This window comes from Malania oleifera, chromosome 4, assembly GCF_029873635.1.
Source record: "Malania oleifera isolate guangnan ecotype guangnan chromosome 4, ASM2987363v1, whole genome shotgun sequence".
Classification (NCBI taxonomy): Eukaryota; Viridiplantae; Streptophyta; class Magnoliopsida; order Santalales; family Ximeniaceae; genus Malania; species Malania oleifera.
This window is the reverse complement of record NC_080420.1, coordinates 118,940,619-118,954,775: the sequence shown is the minus strand read 5'-3', so window position 1 is coordinate 118,954,775 and position 14,157 is coordinate 118,940,619. Positions and strand designations below refer to the sequence as shown.

The window sequence follows — 14,157 nt, the reverse complement described above, 5'->3', positions numbered from 1 at the left end:
TATGAATAGTATCACTTATAAGTGGTCAAAAATTTATCTTTTATTAGTTATCAAAATTCACTTAAAAGTTCTTACAAAAGTGGTTTAGTAAAACACTTTTGCAATAAGTGCTTGTCATAGTATAAGCCAAAGTCATAAACTATCATGTATTTTACTCGATCATTCAATTATTCAAAGTCATGGTTGGTGAATATTGAACTTTGTATTTGCTATTGATTATTTAAAAAAATTACTTTATATATTTTTATAAATAATGACTCCAAAGGGTTTCTAGATACTCTTAGATAAACATATCAACTTCTCTACCTTTGTCAACTCAACATCAAAATTTTAACTCATGCTTGAACAATTTTTATCAAGTGGACAATGAAAAGAAAATGAAAGAGTTAGACAAATTAGGCAAATGAAAAATAGTGAAAGTGCAAATTTGTGTTGTTTCTTTATTTATGTCTTTCAAAGTGTTCTTGCAATAAAAATTTGAATTCAAAATCCATTTATTACATGAGCTAGAAGCTTAAAGGCAGCTCATCTTCTATCCCATTACATTTTTTTATTCTTCATAGTTCGAATTTGAAAACTACAACAAAAAGTTCGAACTTCTATTGCAGAGAATGCTCATTATAAATCTATTTGATCGACTCTACCAACTTTAACATATTGTGATTTCATAGCTATGTTAAAATGGTAGAATTATTTAAGTCGAATGATTGATGAAGGCCAAAATATTAATAATGTGGCATATGGTGCGGAATTCTTTAATTTTATCCTCGCTTGGGCCCAACAACAACTCCTGCGACAACGACTGTTGCATCGGGGGTGGACTAGGTTGATGAGTACCTATGTGCACCTTCTTCAACTCGTCTGAACAAGAAATGCCATCCCTTACTATCCCAAGCACTGACCCGATTAAAGCCAAGAAGTTCCTCTGAACCACAGCCACAGTTGCGAATCCAATCTGTAAGGTTGCATCAGAGAAACAAATTAGACAAATGAAGAAGTGCCTCTTCGTATCGGGGTCCAAATCTTTCATCAGTGTATTGTTAAGCTCCCTTTCTATATTCTCGGCGAATGTTTTTGCACGACCTAGTAACGTAACAATAGCTTCAGTAAGATTGCCCTTTTCGATTGAACCGAGAATATCACGACATAATTTTTTATCACCCCCAAGAACATCACACACCTTGTTGATGACGTCATCTACAAGACCATCAGTGTTAGGATGAGCGGCGGTCTTGCGTTGCTCAAGAGTACTAAAAAGTACTAAGAGGAAGAGGAGAGTTGAGACTAGGGCTACCTTCATGTTTTTTCTATAGCTAAGTTAGATAACTTGTTGTCTAATTAGCCAAGATGTGTGTTTGTCTAGGTTCTTTAGGTTCCTTTATATACTGTAATGTGGAAGGTGGTAAAGTATGATTTTTCTTACATGGGCACAATGTTGCCGATATTGGAATTGATATTATGACTATTTTTGGCAATATCAAAATGCACATTATTGTGTAAGAGATCTTATCAGCAATATCAAAATCACAATTTATTTTATTTTATTTTCTTTACTAATAATGTACTTAAAATATCAGATCCAATAATTTTAAATTCATACTGTACCTTGGAAGTTAATTTAATTTAAAAATTATAATTATCCATAATATTATAACATTTAATACCATTCATAATTAAAAAGATTAATTACCCATAACATTATAGAATTTGATACAATTCATTATACCATTTGATACCAGTCGTAATCAAAAATATTAATTATCCATAAAATTATAGTATTTGATATCATTTGTTATTGCGTTGATACGATTCATAATTAAAAGGATTAATTATCCCTTGTTTAAAGAATTCTTATAAATCGAATATAACAAAATATTTTTGGGAAGAAGTATTTTATTCATCACTTTTCTCTTCCTTTCACCAATGCGTTACATAGGTTTGCCTCTTTATGCATATTAATTGTGTTAGAGACTCATAATGTGCTAGGGAAAATTATACTAAAAATTAAAAATTAAACTAGCTACTTCTAAAATCATAAATGGGACAATTTGGTAGTCCCTAAGTGACAAAAAATTAAAATTTCAAATACCCTTCATAATGTATTAATTCAAAATAGAAATTCTCCCTATGTCCCAAATCCTAAATTTGAACGTCTCATATCCCCGTCTTTCACTCTTTCACTCGCGATGTTTATGCCTCTTCAGATTCCACTGGCCATCTAATACACAATATCATGCCTTTGAACTCCCCTACAAATCTTTACCCTTTGTTATTTCTCAAGTTCTTCATTTCTCTATTTTTTTTACTTCTCTTATCAACAGTTGGGCTACATGGTGACTACTCTTCGTCAAGCAAGCCCCATTTGAAATGAAAAAAATAGGTTTACAGAAAAATTAAGATTTATAATAGATCTTTAAAGAAAATCAAGTATTGATTATTGTTTTATTAATTATTTATTTTTTTGGTGACATATTCATCTTTATGCCTTAAGGCATTCATATTCAATTGTTTTTTAAGAATGCTGACTATTGTCTTTTGTTATGCAGATCCTCTATTAATTATATTTTTAAATATGCTTACGCAAGGATGAAGACATCACAAGCAGAAATTAAACACGATTTCAACGAAAGGTATGTACTCTAACTATTTGCTCACTTCTTCTTCTTTTTCTTTTTGTTGTTGATTTTTTTTTTTTTATACTTTTTCTTCCTGAGTAATGAACAAATACTCTCTCACTTATTCCTCTACATGCTACCAATTTTTTTTTTCTTTTGTTTTTCATTTTTTTTCCGGTGTCTCCAAAATTTCAATCTCCTTCTATTATGTTCCCATTGGTTTTTAGTAGACTGGGCTCTTTATAATTTTAGTTCTTAGAATGAGCATAATGACTACAAAACTTTACTCACATGATTTATGTGTTGATATTTCAAATTTTTTTTTATACAATTTGATCCAAAAATATTTTAGTTATATCTTTGGAATGCTATTTTTTTATTTAATAACTTTGATAAGTTATTTTAGTGATAATGTGAATTCAAATAATTTATATGTTGTCATTGCCTTGCATCAATATCCCTTACTTCATGTGCAATTTATTGTGAACTTGCATTGTAATATCCAATGGGAGAAACAAAAGATAAAACTTTAAAAGCCTCCCAAATAATAACCCCAACATCTGCCAAGATAGGATTACAAGTCCAATCAAAACAAAACAAAACAAGGACCTACAAAACAAATATCACGCAAAAAAACAAACAAAAGATAAACGATATAAAACATAAACCAAAACCAACAGGAAATCAATTAAACATACCTCATATAAGTCGTACTCATCTTCGCCAATTTATACAATTCATTGATAGTTCTAGGGAGATGACTACTATTTGTAAACAAACTATTCCTCCCCCTAGCACCTTGACGAGCCAAGACATATGCCACTTTATTTCCTTCTCTATACCAATACTTTATCGAAAAGTCTACTCCTTTCAATAAACCAATCAGCTGCTCCCAAAAATCCTATAAATATCACAAGGAGCACCTACTTGATCTTATACAAACAACAATATTCGAATCATATTCAATATCAATACTAGTACGACCCAATGTTTGCAAATCTTTATTCCCTCCAACATAGTTCTCAATTCAGCTTCATTATTTGAACAAAAACCAAAATATTTTAAAAAACCAAACACAAAAGAATTTGTATGGTCTCTAAGGATGCCACCACCACCTGCCGGCCCTGAGTTCCCCAAACTGCTCCCGTCCAAATTTAGTTTCAACCTCCCTTGCCCTGGTTTTAACCATCTCACACATTGCATAGTTTTAATTCTTTTATTCATAATTTGCACTTCCAAATTTTGTAATATCCGAAGATCAGCATCCTTTAATTGAGTCATTACTGTCATGTTCTTACTCAAAACCCTCACCCAATACTTAATGGACAGTCACACATCTGTACTACTCTCCAATTTCCCCTCCATTCTAGCCACACATCTCCTTCACCACAGCCTCCAAATTACTAAACAAGGAATCAAACCCATATTTTACTCGCGATGTCTATGTCTCTTCATATTCCACTAGCCATCTAATACACAATATCATGCCTTTCAACTCCCCCTACAAATCTTTACCCTTTGTTATTTCTCAAGCTCTTCATTTCTCTATTTTTCTACTTCTCCTTATCAGCAGTTGGGCTACATGGTGACTACTCTTCGTCAAGCAAGCCCCATTTGAAATGAAGAAAGTAGGTTTACAGAAAAATTAAGATTTGAAATAGATCTTTAAGTAAATCAAGTATTGATTATTGTTCTATTAATTATTTATTTTTTTGGTAACATATTCATCTTTATGCCTTGAGGCATTCATATTCAATTGTTTTTCAAGAATACTTACTATTGTTTTTTGTTATACAGATCCTCTATTAATTATATTTTTACATATGCTTACACAAGAATGAAGACATCACAAGCATAAACTAAACACAATTTCAATGGAAGGTATGCTCGATCTCTAACTATTTGCTCACTTCTTCTTCTTCTTTAAACTTGTTCTTGCTGAGTAATGAACAAATACTCTCTCACTTATTCCTCTACATGCTACCATTTTTTTTCTTTTATTTTTCATTTTTTTCCACTGTCTCCAAAATTTCAATCTCCTTCTATTATTTTCCTATTGGTTTTTAGTGGATAGGGATCTTTATAATTTTAGTTCTAAGAATGAGCATAATGACTACAAAACTTTACTCACATGATTGATTTATGTGTTGATATTTCAATTTTTTTTATCCAATTTGATAAAAAAAATTTAAGTTTTATTTTTGGAGTGCTATTTTTTTTTGTTTAATCACTTTGATAAGTTGTATTGAAAAATGCATTCATGTTCTAGTTTTTTAAAGTGAGTTTTTCCAACTTAATAATTATTTCAATTGACAAGAGATAACTTTTTCATATCAAATAGGGCATATTTCATCTCAAGGCATATGGGAATACAAGTCAAAATGATAGAACTTTATTTATGGTTTCCATATGTTGAGGGATAATGTGAAACCGCATAATTTATAATTTATCATTGCCTTGCATCAATATCCCTTACTTCATGTGCAATTTAGAGTGGACACGCACTATAATATCCAACAAACATGGTTTTACTACTAATAAAATGACGGATCTTGACATGAGCAATTTATGCAGAAGCACAAACATGATTTAAAAAAGGAGAGGTGTCTATCAGAGCTGTAGTTAGTGCAAAAGCATGTGGCCAACTAGTAGGATTTTGCCAACTCCATGATATGCAATGTAGAAAGGTCTATAATTTTTATAATACATATGTTTTGTTAATGGTTTCTCAAAATTCTTCTTGTTGTTTAGTCATCTTCTTTAATCATTTTCTCATCGTTTTTATATTCAGAACACACTTTATTTTGTACAATATTATAATTATTTATTGAATGTTTTGAGTAATAGCTGTAGAAGTGATGATAAAACTAGGAATGTGTCGTTTTTTGTCCACATTGGTAGAATAGTTCCACATCGGTATAAAAAGTTATTTTGAATTTTTTTGTATTATTTATCTCACAATGGAGAGAAGTGTTTTTTGTACTTGAGGTTGAAACTATATAAAAAGTTCAATTCTCCATTTGTGAAACACACCTTAAAGTTGTACTTTATCAAGAAGTAATAAATTGATCGTCGGCGCCCGAGGGTATAGGTAATTCTGTACCGAACGTCGTTAAATTCTTGTCTTGTTTTTTTACTATCCTTCATTATTAGTTTCTGCATTTGTTTTAGTTTTTTATATTTTCAATAGCATTAGTTCTAGTATTGGTGTTTGGCACAAGCGGGCTGCTTGACACAACAATTGGTATCAGAGCTAGGTTAAATAGTGTTAATACGGAGGTGTTCCTCTGTTAGGATCCTTGATTCCATGTTTGATGCCTAAGAAAGATCTTGTTTAAATAAGTGCTCAGATACTACTGCGGCTTAGTTGCTCCCTAGAGATCGGCTTGGTCAAAATAAAATTTCATAGGATAAAACAAAGTAGACATAGTTGGTATGTACTATTCATCCTAGGCCTTTTGATTTGTTGGTTTCTATTGAATATATAGAAGATGACAAAAACTAGTGCAATAGTAGAAGAAACTCTATCCATATGAACTCCAACCCCTTCGGCTTCGACGTCATCATTGAAGACGATAACTAATGATCGATTTGAGGTGGAGAAATTTGATGGTACCAATAATTTTTGTATGTGGCAATTTGAGGTGATGAACATCTTGTATCAACAAGAATTAGATGTTGCTTTAGATGATAAACTAGTAGATATGGGTGACAAAGATTGAGAAAAGATCAATCGTCAGGCATGTGGTGCGATTCGTATGTGTCTCGCTAAAAATCGAAAATATTATGTTATGAGGGAGACATCTGCAAAGAAATTATGGAAGACATTGGAAGATACATTTATGACCAAGAGTATGAAAAATCGGATTTATTTGAAAAAGAAATTGTTTTGCTTCCAATTTCAACCGGGTATTTCGATTAATGACCACATAAATGCTTTCAATAAAAGTTTGGTCAATTTGTTAAATTTGGATGAAAAGATGAAAGATGAGGATAAAGTCATATTGTTACTGAACTCTTTCTATCACAACGTCCCGGACCTGGCCTAGAGGACTACTCTCTGGGAAAAAATGGGTTCGACTGCGAACTTAGAAAAATGAATGTTTGATTTTGAAAATGCAATTTTTCGTGGAAAACATGAGTGAAGGAGCCGTTACTAACCTTTTGAAGTGTGGTTAGAACACTCGATTGCTACCCCGTTAAGGGGTAAAATTGGTCTGCGTCATCAGAGTCGGGCTCAAGAGCACGGTTACGCGAAAGGAAGGTATATAGGTATTCCCTCATAACCGGGACAACCCAATACTCCAAAGAGTCCATGCCTTTGGTTGCAATCATCGAGAAGGAAAATAAAAAATAGGATACAAAATACACTCCCGAGGGTTTTGAAAGCTGTAGGTTTTTCTAGGTAGGAAAATATTATTTCGGGAGGTTTTTGAAGTTTGTTCGGAATGGAAATGATTTTTCCGCGCCTAGAAAATATTTTTTTTTATTTTCTCCAAGTGTAAAAGACAATTTTTGTGATTTTCTATGATTTTTCCCAAACTTCAAAAATGACACAAATAAAATCAATGAAAATCAAAGTATGAAAATGTTTTTGGGACTTTTTGAGAATTTTGTGATTTTTGTGAATTTTTTGAATATCTAAATAATAATATAAAAGTGGAATAGAGAAAAACCGGCATGGACTGGTTCTGGGAACAGTGAACTAGTCAAACGTTGACCAGTCGAGGGGAAAACTAGTTTAAGGTCTTGGTCGAGACCATTTTCGACACGCATTGCCTTATGCGTGGGCTGTGAGTTCAAGTGTATGTTAGAGTGTATAGATGATGCATGATGCACGTACAAATGCACACGTGTATGGATGTGGGTCTGTATGAATGCATGTGGGCATGTGTGCGTGTAAGACTGTATGCATGGGCGGGCGTGCGCATGTGAATGCATGTGAACGCATGCGTGGACGTGTGCGTTGAGTGTGAGTATATGCTTGCATGCATATGAATGGGGAGTTGGGCGCATATGAGTGCCTAGGCACATGTGCATGTGAGAGCGCCTAGTACGTGCATACATGCGTGTAAATGAGTAACTACGTGAGCATGTGGGAAGTGACATGTGTGTATATGCATTCGCGTGTGTGTTCATATGTTTACGTATGAGCGGGCTCATGTGCATATATGTGATCACGTGCGAGTGCATGCGAGTGTGTGCGTGGGAAGTGGCATGCGTAAACGTGTGGGGGGGTACATGAGAATGATCTGAATCACTTTTCCTATAATTTCATAAAATGTTTATGGATTTTTTCATGATTTTTCCAAATTTTTTATGGATTTTATTGTATTTTATTTGGATTTATTGTGATTTTATTTGAGGTCAAACCGGTCTCATGCGGGTTGAAAGACCCGCCGGTTCAGAGGCTTGGACCGGTTAACCTCGGATCAACCCGGTTTAAGGTCTGGGTGAAGACCGGGATACGTGGCCGCTGGCGATTGGCTGGCGTGTAGGAGCAGGTGATACGTGGTCGCCATGGGTTGACACCAACCGAAGGCGGGCAGATGCTTGGGTCAGTGAGCACTAATGATGAGGCAGCAGAGTTGCCACGCGTTGACACGCGACGGGGCTACACATAAATGCTCCTAACGAATTCCTACACCACTCAATCGTGGCCGTTGATGCCGCAGACTCCGGACGACTCAGATGGGGGCGGACCGACACGCATGCGAAGAACAATCCGCTGCATTCAATGCACCTGACCCAATTGATCTGGGCCGCAAGCATATTAAGGATCGGACGGTTCGGATGAAGTGAGTTTGGCGCGTGTAGCGGGAGCGCGTAAACCTCACAAGGGGAACTGACACGAGCATTAAATGTCGTAGGGTGGCCTTTGGTAGGACGTGATCTTGGTCGTCCCTCAGAGTATGGATCGAACGGCTGATATGGGTGGATTATCGATCATTAATGGGGAAGGACGTAGAGGTTCCACATGTCAACTCGTGCGGTCAGAGGGGTGCGTACACGCGCTCGCGGCGACCAACGCTTTTGACATTGTGCAATCACGATTGATGATGCTGCACAGAGATCCAAGGGCGGAGACTTGGTCCGCAAGGATTGCTGTCGTGGCGTGATCTAAGGCGTTCAGTACTGGTCCCGAATGAAAGGTCTGGATCTGATCATGCACAAGGTTGATCCCGGGGTCATGGGTGCTCCACGCATCGACACCCCTCGGTTTCTGTACCGATCTTATAAAAACTAAATTTTCTTCTCTCTCTTGCTTTTTTTCAATTTTCCTCGAATACTTTCAGTTTTTCCTCTCTCCCCTTTTCCTTCTCCGTCTTCTTTCTTCTTTGTGGATTTCAGACCTGCAAAACCTCCTTTAATCCTTCTCAAAGGTTTCTCCATTTCCCTTTTTATCTCTTGTGAACGGGAATCAAACCCCAAGGTTTGATGATTCAATGAACTATGGAACAGAGCCAAAGATACTAAACAAAACTCTCCTTTCCCTCAATCGATTTCCCTCAATTCCCCCAACAAAACTCACTAACACCTCTACTCTTGGACTCTACAGCTCGCCATGAGACCGGAGTTCCCAAAAACACCCGAGGCTGCTCTCGGAGATAGGGTCTAGTTCGGGGCTCGAGGTCAAGATGCTGGTGGCCGATCTCAATAGCTAAGTCCTCTCCCTTCCTCTAAAATATTTTTAATTCTTTTCCTGAAATGTGATTGTCCTGTAATGTTATTCTGGGTGAAAAACTGGTTTGTTTGGATGATCTGTGATGCCTAGAGTTGATGGTGGAAATGCTTAATTGGGTAAAGTTGCATGAGAGTATGCAGTCTTTATTTTTGTGATTGGGTGAGCCAAGACCTCGGATTGAAGTTCCTATTGGGGTTCTGGTCTTGGGTTGAAGATGAGCTGACTCGTCTCGACCCGGCGAGTTGATGTTCGGGTTGACTCATATGAGTCCACCCGAGTGAGTGACTTGCTTGGGTAAACCTGAGTTTATCTAATGAGCCTGAGTAGGGAAGTGGGCTTAATGAGAACTACAGAACAGGAACGGGCCCGCGGGTTTGATGTGAATTAAGAGTGGACTTCTGGTTTCACTTAAAGCACGGATAGGCTAGGGTGCTTTCAGTTGGGCTTGGGTTTGGTTTAAGACACAGGAAGGCTTCAGGGTTTGTTTGAAAAATGGGCTGGTCATTTTAAAAAAAAACAAACAATGGGCTGGTTTAAAAGAAATAGCATGGGCTGGGGTTATTTTTAAAATGAGTTGTGGGCTTGTTTTCAAAACGGGCTTTGTGTGGATCTTGCGGGTTATCTGGGAAATGGGCTTTGGGTGGTTAACTTATTTTTCAATTGGGCTTCCGCCGGTTTGAGTATAGGGTCGCATTGAAATTCCGTGTTTCAATCTTGGGTTCAAGTCGGGTTTGACTCGAATATCTGGACAAGTTGGCTAGGGTTGGATTTGTTGATATGGGTTGTCGGGTCTGTTCACTCAGATTCGGATATCTTGACCCAATTTTGACACTCGGATTCTGACATGCAAGTTTCAAAGCACTCAATTAAGTGCATGTAAACCGATGCCCTATCACAAGGCCTATTGAGTAACCTCCCAGGATCACCCAGTCGCGGGAGTTAGTTTCAGTAAAACCAGTTGCAATTCCAATCAAGAACAAAATTTAACATCGACTAATTATGTGAATAAACTCACTCCCCAAAACGTGTTCAGTAATCATGCAATAAACTCCAGTGCCAAAACAGTCCACAATACCCTGTCGATTGCCCGACCAACCACTCAAATTTACCCTATCGAATTGAGTCAAACCAACCAACGATGCGATTTCAGAGCTAGAATAAAATAGATACACTGTAAGAGTGAGGATTCTTACCTTTTGGAATTTCTCTCCGCTGCCTCTATATTTGATCTTGGACCTTTAGTCTCTCCCTCTCCAATCTCTTCTTCCCTTCCCCGGTTCTTCCTTTGGTCTCTTCTGCCACTTTCTTTCTAGTTCACTTTGGTTCTGCAGATGGTCTGAGCTTTAGAGTTACTATGAACTGCTGTACGCGCTCAAATGCTTCATTTCTCTCAATTTCTCTATGATTTTTCTCCACTTTCCTTTCTTTTCTCGATTCTTGCATAGCATTTCACTATCCTCTCCCCTCTCCTTTGCAGAGCGAGCTCATCCCTATATATAGGGGAGCTGGGGCAGCCTCTTGGCGCCAATTTCCATCCTGCTTAACAGATTTCCCCACCAACGAACTTGGCAGGGAATAATTCCCTTCCCTCTACTCACGTGAACCTCTGATTTTATTTACATATATATATATATATATATATATATATATATATATATGTTGGAATTTCTACTAACCAACTCTGCTGTTTCTCTCCTCTGTGTCCAGGTGATCGAGAAGATGTAAGGTGGCAACAGGGGAATGGCGGGCAGTTTGTTATTTTGGTTTTTACTCTTGAAATTTTATTTTGTGAATTCTTTCTGATAACTAACTCACCTGTTTCTTTCTTCTGCGTGGAGGTGACTCTTGGGAAGATCCCAGCTGGCAGCTGGGTATTGGAGGGCATGGCATTTTTATTTTTGTATTTTTATCCATTTTATTATTTTTTTGAAATTTCCATGTACCCCTATTTTTCCTGCAACTATTATTTGTAAACCCTTTGTTTTGTATCTCTCCATTTCAGTATGTAACTTTCCATTATTCATTTTCCGCCTGTATATGTACCCCAGCGAGGGTACTTGCCCATCCTAATACAATGCAAATTTAATTTTGTTCTGATACTGTTGATCACTGGACTTTTAAAGGACTAGTTATTAAAGCATGTTCTTAAAACAAATCTTTTGATTATAAAATCAAATGACCCACCTTATTAAAATCCTAGCTAAAAAGTCAGGAAGAGTCAATTCCGAGAATTTGACCTTCAACAAATTTTGAAATTTAACTCCAGGTTTAACGGCTTTAGATGAAATTTTTAGATGAAATTGATAGAGTGAAAATCTCCTATGACACCAAGGTTCGACCTAGAGAACTTATTACTCTTCAAAAGAGTGGGGTTCAAAGTTTATGGAAATTCCTCTTCAAAGTTGAAAAAGACTTGAGTTTGAAAAGGACTTAAAACTTGAAGCCAATTGGGAATTTAATTTGACTTAAAGTCACCTTTATTATACCAGGTCTTTTCAAGAAGGCGTAGTAAAAATTCCTCTGCATGTATGTGGATGTGGGTGTATGTGTATGCATGTGTGAAGGAGACCATATAAAAGTACACAAGTAGTTAAAAGGGTTAGTAAGCAAGTAAATAAAGGTTAGAGTACAGGAAAGTAAATGTTAGTATACAGGAAAATAAATGTTAGTATACAAGATATTAAAAGTTAGAATGCAGGAAAGTAAATGTTAGTATACAAGAATTTAAAAATTAGTATACAGGAAATTAAAAGTTAGAGTACAAAAAAGTAAATGTTAGTATACAGGAAATATAAAGGTTAGTATGAGTTAGTAAATGCATGAATTAGGGTTAGTATGAATGCAAGCAAAGAAATAAAATGTTAGTAAAGGTTAGTATAAGTTAATATGTAAATTAGTAGGTTAGTTGGAGTTAGTCTATAAATTAGCAAGTTAGTAAGTTAATGTGTGAAAGTGTGTGTAATAGTGGGTGAACTGTGTGTGTAAATGAGTGTGTGTAGTGTGTGAAATGGTGCGTGAGCAGTGTGTGTAATGGTGTTCACTTAGGCATTTTTATAAACACCTAAGCCATGCCAACATAACTCAATGAGAGTAGTGTATGAATGCTGTGCATAGGTGTATGAAAGCATATGTAGTGTGTGTGTAAATGCATGTTAGCAATGTATGTAGAAGTGTTCAAACAGTGTGTGTATGTGGGTGTCCAAGTGTGTGTATGAAGGTGTGCAGTGTGTGTTGGTGTGTGGATAGGTGTGTGCCTTCACTCTGCCATTTTCACAAATAGTTTGCATGGAAAAATTCCCACATTATGAGTGCACACATTACCAATAAACTCACAGCCGCAAATGGTCAAACACAAGGTGCTCACACATATGCCTATGTCTCAAAACTCCTGAAAACCCAAATTAAAAATAAAATTTCAAAACTTCATGGAAGGAAATCTGAGATGAAGAACTCACCGTCCCCCTCAATTCCGGAGTATGACATTCACTCTAATGTCGAGTGGGTGGAAAAAAGTTGTGCGTGAATAGTAGAGATGTTGGGTGTTGTGAGGCGACCTTGGCCGAGGCGGGTGGCCGTGGCTGACGTAGATGAAGCCGTCGTGAGGGTCCGGAGATGGTAGCTACTGCTGGGTGCCGTGAGTGAGGTCAGGATCTGGTGGAGCTCGGGGGAAGATGCCGAAGGGAGAATGAGGAGGTCCGAGAGAAGGGAGAGAACTGGAGGAAATGGGATCTGCCGAAGGTGGTGGAGGATGATTCATAGGGCGTCGTGATGCCGACGTGAGAGGGGTTTCAATTGGAGGGTCTACGAAAACGGTTGCTAGAGAGAGAGAGAGAGAGAGAGAGAGTTGTGAGAGAGATGAGAGGTGGTCGGGGCTGCGGCTGGTGTGGCTGCTGGCCATGAAGGAGAGCCGCTGCTGGTTCGCTGCTGTGGGTAGCTGGTGATTGGGCGAGTGGAGTTTGCTGGGATGGCGGTTGCTCGCTGGTACGTGGCCGGTGATGGAACGGGGTGGTGATGGTGGCCGATTTGAGCAATGGTGCGAGGGAGAAGATGGAGATAGAGAGAGCCTACGGTTGAGCTGGGTTGCGCGGATCCAAGGGATCTGTGGGCGGTGCTATGGCCGTGGGTGGCCTTAGGCGACGGCGACGATGACTGTAGAGGCGTTGGGTGGCCGGAAACGAGAGGGAGAGCTGTGGAGAGTGGAGCAGCGTATGGAGGTTAAGAGAGAGTGTGAGGGACTGGAGAGGAGGGATGGAGAAAAGTGAGCGACTGGAGGATGAACAGTGCCCTCGACCCCGAAAAAATTGAATCCGCCCTTCTGTGCGTGAACCCTCTAGGCAACCCCCAAAAATGAATCGTGCCCTAACCCCTATATGCTGCTTCCTTTTCTTTTCTTTTCTTTTTTGTTTTGTTTTATTTTTTATTTTTTTGTGCTTTTGTTTTGCTAATAATAATAATAATAATAATAATAGTATACTAAAATTATAATAGTAATAATACAATAGTAATAATAGTAACAATAATAATAATATTACACTAATAATTATAGCCCCCCTTTTTTGTTGTTTCCCTCCTTTTTGTATTATTATTTTTTATTATTTTATATTTTTTCACCGACCCTTATCTTTCCGAAAAAGAGAGACTCGGCCGAAAGTTAAAATTAATTTCCCGAAAATCGAAGGACTCAGACTCCATTTTTCTTTTAAAAATGCCCAGAACTCGATAAAAACGTACTGAGACTCAAAAGGACATGGAGACTCATTGAAACACACTAGGACTCAAATAAAAATACCGGAACTCGATTAAAAATACTGAGACTCGATTTAAAACACCATGACTCAATTAAAAATAATCGGTCTT

The 14,157-nt window shown here is 37.3% G+C and overlaps 2 long non-coding RNA genes across 2 annotated transcripts; one reads left to right on the top strand and one right to left on the bottom strand.

The window, feature by feature from the left end:
• Positions 1-476: 476 nt before the first annotated feature.
• On the bottom strand, positions 477-13,643 carry LOC131154470 (uncharacterized). Its single transcript, XR_009136447.1, has 2 exons — positions 12,756-13,643; positions 477-955 (listed from the first exon to the last, which is right to left on the bottom strand). It is a non-coding gene; the product is annotated as an uncharacterized LOC131154470 (long non-coding RNA).
• On the top strand, positions 8,881-11,397 carry LOC131154468 (uncharacterized). The gene is made up of 2 exons (XR_009136446.1): positions 8,881-8,998; positions 9,175-11,397. It is a non-coding gene; the product is annotated as an uncharacterized LOC131154468 (long non-coding RNA).
• Positions 13,644-14,157: the final 514 nt, after the last annotated feature.